Source organism: Mesoplodon densirostris, chromosome 12, assembly GCF_025265405.1.
Source record: "Mesoplodon densirostris isolate mMesDen1 chromosome 12, mMesDen1 primary haplotype, whole genome shotgun sequence".
Classification (NCBI taxonomy): domain Eukaryota; kingdom Metazoa; phylum Chordata; class Mammalia; order Artiodactyla; family Ziphiidae; genus Mesoplodon; species Mesoplodon densirostris.
The window spans coordinates 54,490,611-54,498,159 of record NC_082672.1 but is presented as its reverse complement, the minus strand read 5'-3'; positions in this window follow the sequence as shown (position 1 = coordinate 54,498,159).

Here is a 7,549-nt window from a genome sequence, read left to right as displayed (position 1 = left end):
GGAGAGAGCGCAACTCGGCGTCTGAACCTGGCGGCGGAGGCTGGCGGTTTGGTCCACACCGACGCGCGACTGCGCCCTCGGGGACCCGGCGAGGGGCCAGAGCAAGCCCGCCCTGCTGCTGCGGGGGCCACGCGGGAGAGACCTTCGACACGAGCCGCGGTTTTGTTTCCATGGAAGAAGGTACTTATCCGAAATTTGCATTCCCGTGGCGGTCCCTGGCCCTCCACTCTAGGCGAAGCTCCACCCGGAGGTTGCCACGTGAATTTGGCAGATTTGGGACCCTGACTTGAAAAACGAGATATGAAAGTACACTCCAGTCAGTCTTTACTGTTTATAGAGCACAACTCTTTTGGGTAAGAAATGCAGGGCAATTTAATGAAGAGTTGGTATGGGGAAGGAGTTGGAGGACAAAAGAGGAAGGTTAGGTGGGCATTCACAGTTTCCACCGAAGTGTCCTATTGACGGATAAAATTTGTGCCCGTTATTAGAGTGTGAGGTTCATGCGTGCCAAACATGAGCCAAAGACCACAGGTACTTTATAAAGTGAGGACCTGGGTGTGCACACTCGCCAGGCCTCTCCTGTTGCAGAAGCAGTGAAGCATCTTCTTCAGGAATATGGGCCATAGTGTTGCACAGACCAGGTTTGAATCCTGCCTCTGCCACCAGCCAGCTGTGTGACCTTGGGGAAGTTACTTAGCTTTTCTGTGCCTCAGTTTCCTCTTTTGTACCTTGGGGGTGATGATGGTGATGATGATTGCACCTGCTTCTCATAGGATTGTTTTGTGGACTAAATGATTTAATATACATAGAAGGCTTACAATGGTACCAAGTAAGTTCTATGCGTGTATGAATATATATTCTACTTGTAGAGTTCCTTCTCTAACATCTTTGAAATTTGCTGTATCTATCCAAGATTTATTTTCAAGGCTACTTCTTCAGAGTCTGTTTCTTTTTAGATGCTCTGCCAGCCATTTTGGTAGCTGCCACTACATACATTTTAAGGTGTAAGTTTAATAGTAAATGTGCACAAAGATTTTGCATGGATATTTATTGGAGAATGGCTTGTAGTAATGAACACTGGAAATAATTTGTAATCATAGGGGACGAAGTAAATTATAGGACATCCAAATAATCTTGTTCTAAGCAGCCATTAAAAATAATTTATAGGGGCTTCCCTGGTGGCGCAGTGGTTGAGAGTCCGCCTGCCGATGCAGGGGACACGGGTTCGTGCCCCGGTCTGGGAGGATCCCACATGCCACGGAGCGGCTGGGCCCGTGAGCCATGGCCGCTGAGCCTGCGCATCCGGAGCCTGTGCTCCGCAACGGGAGAGGCCACAACAGTGAGAGGCCCGCGTACCGCAAAAAAAAAAAAAAAAAAAAAAAAAAAAAAAAAAAATAATAATAATAATTTATAGAAAGATATTAGAGATATAATAATGTCTGCTAATTATACAGAACAGAGGTCAGCAAACTCTGGCCCAGAGGCCCAGCCTACTACTGATTTTTGCACAGCTCATGAGCTAAAGCGGTTTTTACATTTTTTAAATGGTTGAAATCATCAAAAGAAGAGTAGTATTTCATGACGTGAAAATTATTTGAAATTCAAATTCAGTTTCCATAAAGGCAGCATTGCGGAGTTGTGATAGAAACTATATGACCCTGCAGAGCCTAAAATATTTACTATCTGGTTCTTTACTGAAAAAATTTACAGCTCTTTGATATAGAGTGTACTTTGTGCCAGGCACTGTGATAAGTAGTTAAATATATTAAGCCATTGAATCCTCATGATAGAAGTAGTTACTATTATTATCTCCATTTTGTAGACGGGAAACTGAGGTAATAGTGAGGTCGAGTAGCCTACCCAGGGTCACACAACTAGCGAGAATCTGAGCCAGGATGTGAACCAGACAGTCTAGCTCTACAGCTTATGCTCCCGTCCACTACCTGTACAGTTTCTGCCACCTTCTGTCACTGCCTACACTGCCTCCCGTAAAAAGATGTTAAGTAGAAAAAGGCAGGTTACAAGAATGCGGAGAACATTACAAACCATCGGTGCTGTTAAGCAGTAAAATGCTTACATTCCTTACTTCAGAGTGCTGAAGTTGTAAGTGATTTTTCTTTTTTTTTTTTGCGGTACGCGGGCCTCTCACTGTTGTGGCCTCTCCCGTTGCGGAGCACAGGCTCTGGACGCGCAGGCGCAGCGGCCATGGCTCACGGGCCCAGCTGCTCCGCGGCATGTGGGATCCTCCCGGACCCGGGGCACGAACCCGTGTCCCCTGCATCAGCAGGCGGACTCTCAACCACTGCGCCACCAGGGAAGCCCGATTTTTCTTTTTTTCCTCCTTCTTCCCCTCCCTCTCTCTCCCCCTCCTTTCTTCTCTCCCGTTTCTCCTCTCTCCCTCTTCATCTTCCAACTTCTCCGCCCCCTCCTGCATCTTCTTCTGTGAAATTTTCTATGATGATTATATGTTACTTTTATAAAAATTTAAACACATGTTTACTAAAATAATAGAGCCCAGGTTCTGGCTTTTGCAGACTGGGATGCCAGACTCCTGTTACGGAGTCAGCTGTTACTGGACATACTCCTTACCTAACAGGATCAGATGCCTGTAAGGCGTTTAGATCATATCAAGATTGCATACTTTTTTGAAAAGAATACTAGATGCGATATCATAAGACTTGAGTGCTGGCCTTGGATAGTCTGTTTGCTCGGAGTTTGTGTTCCACAGAAAGAGGATACTGAACTGAATCCGTGCCCCCTCACTGTAACCCGTCTAAGGATTAAAAGCATAATTTTATGTTTGAATTTCTTATCATTGATATATGAATATCAGCTCTATAAAATTCAAAATAAGAATTCTAGACACAGAAACTTGGGTTTGGGAGTGCCCTAGGCTCCCTGGTCTCCTCCTGCTGGGCTTGGAAAGATCAGATTGAAAGACTCAGCGCTATTTGAAAATGAGTATGATGCAAGGAGGTAACTTGCATAGAAGTGTAGAATGAAAAGGGTACGAGGCATAAATAACAGAACACACGGCAGCCTGTCTCCTCTGCAAAAGCTCTAGCTAGTACAGCTTAGATTGACATAAACAATTATTTCTACCTTTATTTCTCTATGGGCGTCCTAGTCTGCTTTTATCATTTGGACAAAACCTTGATAAGATTTCAAAGTTCATATAGAACAAGTTTGTGAAAATAAAACATGACCTGAGGGAGTCACTGGTTTTAACAGTATGTCGCATTACTGGGGCTTCCCTGGTGGCACAGTGGTTGAGAGTCCGCCTGCCGATACAGGGGACACGGGTTCGTGCCCGGGTCCAGGAAGATCCCACATGCCGCGGAGCGGCTGGGCCTGTGAGCCATGGCCGCTGAGCCTGCGCTCTGCAATGGGAGAGGCCACAACAGTGAGAGGCCCGCGTACCGCAAAAAAAAAAAAAAAAAAAAAAAGTATGTTGCTTCCTTATCTCTGTCTGCCCATGGTTTACATCAGTGTAGACTTTCTTTCAAATGTTACTCCGAACTGCACAGAGGCCATAGCTGCTTCTGGTATGGTCTCATGGCAGACAGTTGTGATCAACTCTTATACAATGATTTGATTAGATTCTTTCTGTACCTAAGTTCATCTCGTTAAATGTTACATTAACCTTTTCACTGACCAGTTTGACAACGAGACTCATTGACTGTTTTTAAATTTCTTTGCTTTTTTAAAAAAAATTAATAGGCTTGGTTTTGGTTTTGTTAGAGCAGTTTTACGTTCACAGATGATTGAGCAGATAGTAGAGAAAGCTCCTATAAAGCCTCTTTCTCCCCTGCTTACAGTTTCCCCAATTATTAACATCTTGCATTAGTCTGATACATTTGTCACAACTGAAGAACCCATATTGTTACATTATTATTAACAAGGGTCTCCATTAGGGTTCATCTTTGTGTTGTACAGTCCTATGGGTTTTGCCAAATGTATTTGTCATGTGTCCACCTGTGACATAATAAATATAATTCTTGGTCTCTTCTCCTGTTCCTGACCCAGAGTTCCTAAAACCCTTGTAGCAATTTCTTGAGTGACTGGGGTGCGAGGACCATCTTTTGTTCTAATATTTAGTCTTTGATCCCCAATTCCTGACACAGGGCTCTTAAAATCTTCATAATTTCCTGAGTGATGGGGGCGATAAGAGAGTCTTACACAGAGCTTCCTAAATCCCTTGGAAATGCCTGGGTGATAGGAGTGTGTTTTGTTCTAAGGAGATGACCCTGTGTGGGCTCCTGGATAGCTTCACGATGGGGTCTGGTCACCAGAGAGACCAAGCCACGACTAGAAGCTTGGAGCTTTCACCCCCAACCCTCCATTCTCTGGGGAGGGGAAAGAGGCTGGAGATTGAGTTAAATTATTAAATCAACCATGCTGATGAGATGAGGCCTCTCAAAAAATCCGTAAACCAAGGGGTTTGGAAAGCTTCCAGGTTGGTGAATATATCCACGTGCTTGGAGGGTGGCACACCCCAACTCCACAGGGACAGAAGCTTCTGCACCTAGGAAGCTTCTGGACCTTGCCCTATGTACCTCTTCATCTGGCTGTTCATATGTATCCTTTATTATAACCTTTATAATACACTGGTAAACGTGTTTCCCTGAGTTCTGTGAGTTGTTATAGCAGGTTATCAAAGCAGAGGACAGAGTTGTGGGAACCCTGATTTATAGGCAAGTTGGACTGAAGGGTGAACTTGGGGGCCCATTACTTATGATTGGCATTAGAAGTTGGGGGGTGGTCTTCTGTCACTGAGACCTTAACCTGCGAGGTCTACACTAACTCTGGGTAGTTAGTATCAGAATTGAGTTGTGGGACACCCATGTGGTGTCTGGGGAGTTGGAGAATTGGTTGGTGTGGGAAAACCCCACACACATTTGGTGTATGAAGAGTAGAGGAAACAGAGTTTTGTTTTGTTTTTGTTTTTGTTTTAAGTAATGGCATGTACCCACCATTACGGTATCATAGCTAATAGTTTCACTGCCCCCAAATCCCCTGTGCTCTGATTCATCCCTCTCCTCCCTCGCTTCCCTAACCTCTGGTAACCACTGATTTTTTTTTTTTACTGTCTCCATAGTTTTGCCTTTTCCAGAATGTCATATAGTTAGCATCATATAGAATACTGACCTTTCAGACTGGCTTCTTTCGCTAAGCAATTTGCATTTAAGGTTTCTCTGTGTCTTTTTGTGTCTTGATAGCTCATCTTTTAATCACTGAATAGTATTCCATAGTATGAATGTATTGTACCACAGTATGTTTATCCATTCACCATTTTACGAACATCTTGGTTTCTTATAGTTTTGACAATTATTAATAAAGCTGCTATAAACCTTGGTGGGCAGGTTTTTGTGTGGACGTGTTTTCAACTCATTTGGGTAAATAAATACCAGGGAGTGCAATTGCTAGATTGTATGGTAAAGCTGTGTTATCGTTGTAAGAAACTGCCGAACTGTCTTCCAAAGTGGCTGTACCATTTTCCGTTCCCACCAGCAATGTGTGAGAATCCCTGTTCCTCTGCATTCTTGCTAGCATTTGGTATAATCAGGTTTTTTTTTTAATCTTAGCCTTTCTAATAGCTGTATTTTTTGTTTTTTAGACTGACTCGGTTAATTTGTTCAAAAGAACTGGTTATGCATTGAACAGGTGTTTTATATCTTGGCTAAATTAAAAACAGGAAATAAAGCAAAGGGGTATAATCTTTCATATTATTGTTGTTGCATCCCAAAGGCCCACAGTCTAAAAAATGGTTAAAACAATGTCTAAATATTTCTAATACTAAATTCAGGGAGGAGCTCCCTAAAAAGTTGGATTATATTTGATTCATTGAACAATGAGCTTTTATCCAAAAGGTTCAACCCTTAAAAGAAACAAAACCTAACTAACAAAACCTAACCCAAAAAGTGACCCAGTACTTTAAGAAGACAGTGAATTATAAAGGTAGTCGAAAGAGTCGGGGATTTGGAATCATCAGCTGGATTTGAACCGTGGTTTTACCTTTAATAAACTGGGTGAATTCAAATCATTGATTAAACTTTTCTGAGCCTCAAGTGCTTGTCTGTAAAACTGTGAAAATAATTCATAGTTGAAAGGATTGTTTTGACCTTTAGAAACTATGTTTTAAAAAATGTCTGGCATCCAGCTTTCGGTAGCTTAATTATACATCTTTTTACCCTCCTTATAGCGCTCTGCAATGGTACACAATCAATAAAAATTATTAGAATTCCCATCATCAAAATTCCCTAATCTGATGAAATAGTTGAAGTATTCTATGAACACATGAAGTAAAGATGTAGTTTCATCTTCTATGTATTTGCCTGTTTTAAATAGCTAGAACATAGCATACATAAGACAGAGATTTCAAACAAAATTTGTAGATTGCAAGACTTTGGCTCATGCTAAAATATCCAGTGGTTTGGGATTTCCCTGGAGTAGCGAGAAATGAGATATTGGCTTCAAAAACAAATTCATAAAATATGCAATAGTATAGATTCTAGAAACTGAGCACTTGACAGAACTAAGTTACAGTAATTCACTGTCTGGGAATGGACAGAAATGTGCACACAGTGACTATAGTCAGAAACTAGAACCCTGATACTCCCTCTGTTTATTCTTCCTTGCGTAACGTTGCTTCTAAAACAGAAGAGTTGCATTTGTGAATTATTTGTTTTAAATATTAAAATAACAAAGGCCATATATGAAGCATTTAATAAGATTTCCTAATCTTTCAGAAAGTAATTTCCAAAAGAAGGAATTTATTATAAGTAACTAAGTATAACAGAATCATGATTTTTTTAAAAAGTGTGAAAAGAGGATCAGAGAAGTAGCTCCAATTCACAATCATTTCCCAAAGAAGCCTCAAGGCCGGGCCCAGGTTGGATTCTTAAAACAAAAATGGACCTCAGGGCCAGGCAGATCCCCCAGGAAGAGCAGGTTCAAAAGTTTGGCACCAACTACTATAAAGACTTCTCTTGTGTTTTGTTCTTTCCCTTTGGGGAATTTCTAGAAATTCACAGACCCTTGAAGCCTGTCTTATGAATCCCACGTTAAGCACCTCTACTTCTAGAGAAGAGAAATGCTACAACCCTGAGGATGACGCTTTTAAAGGTACCGGGTTTTTTTAGTGTATAAGTAACTCCTTTATATGAATAATTAATTTAGTGATTAGAAAGGAGAAGTTGTTAATGATAGAAAAATAACTTTTGGCAATTCTTAATAACATGTAGTCTGAATGTATAGACAAGATTTTTATTGAAAGTGAAGCCAGGGGAATGACTTTAATCTGTATCTGATGAAAGCAAAACTTTCTATCATAGAGTTTCTACTGGGAAGTATCATTCTGTTGTGTAATTAATTCTCAAAAAAAGCTGGTTTTGGAGGCCAACAATAGCCAGCCCAGTAATTGACATTGGCTAGAAACAAAAACCCGAAGCAATGCATTATAAAGATGGAAAAATAAAATAAAGTTGGGAATAATGGTGCTGCCATCCGACATTAATTGATGTGCAAAAGCACTCAAGAGTTCCCAGGA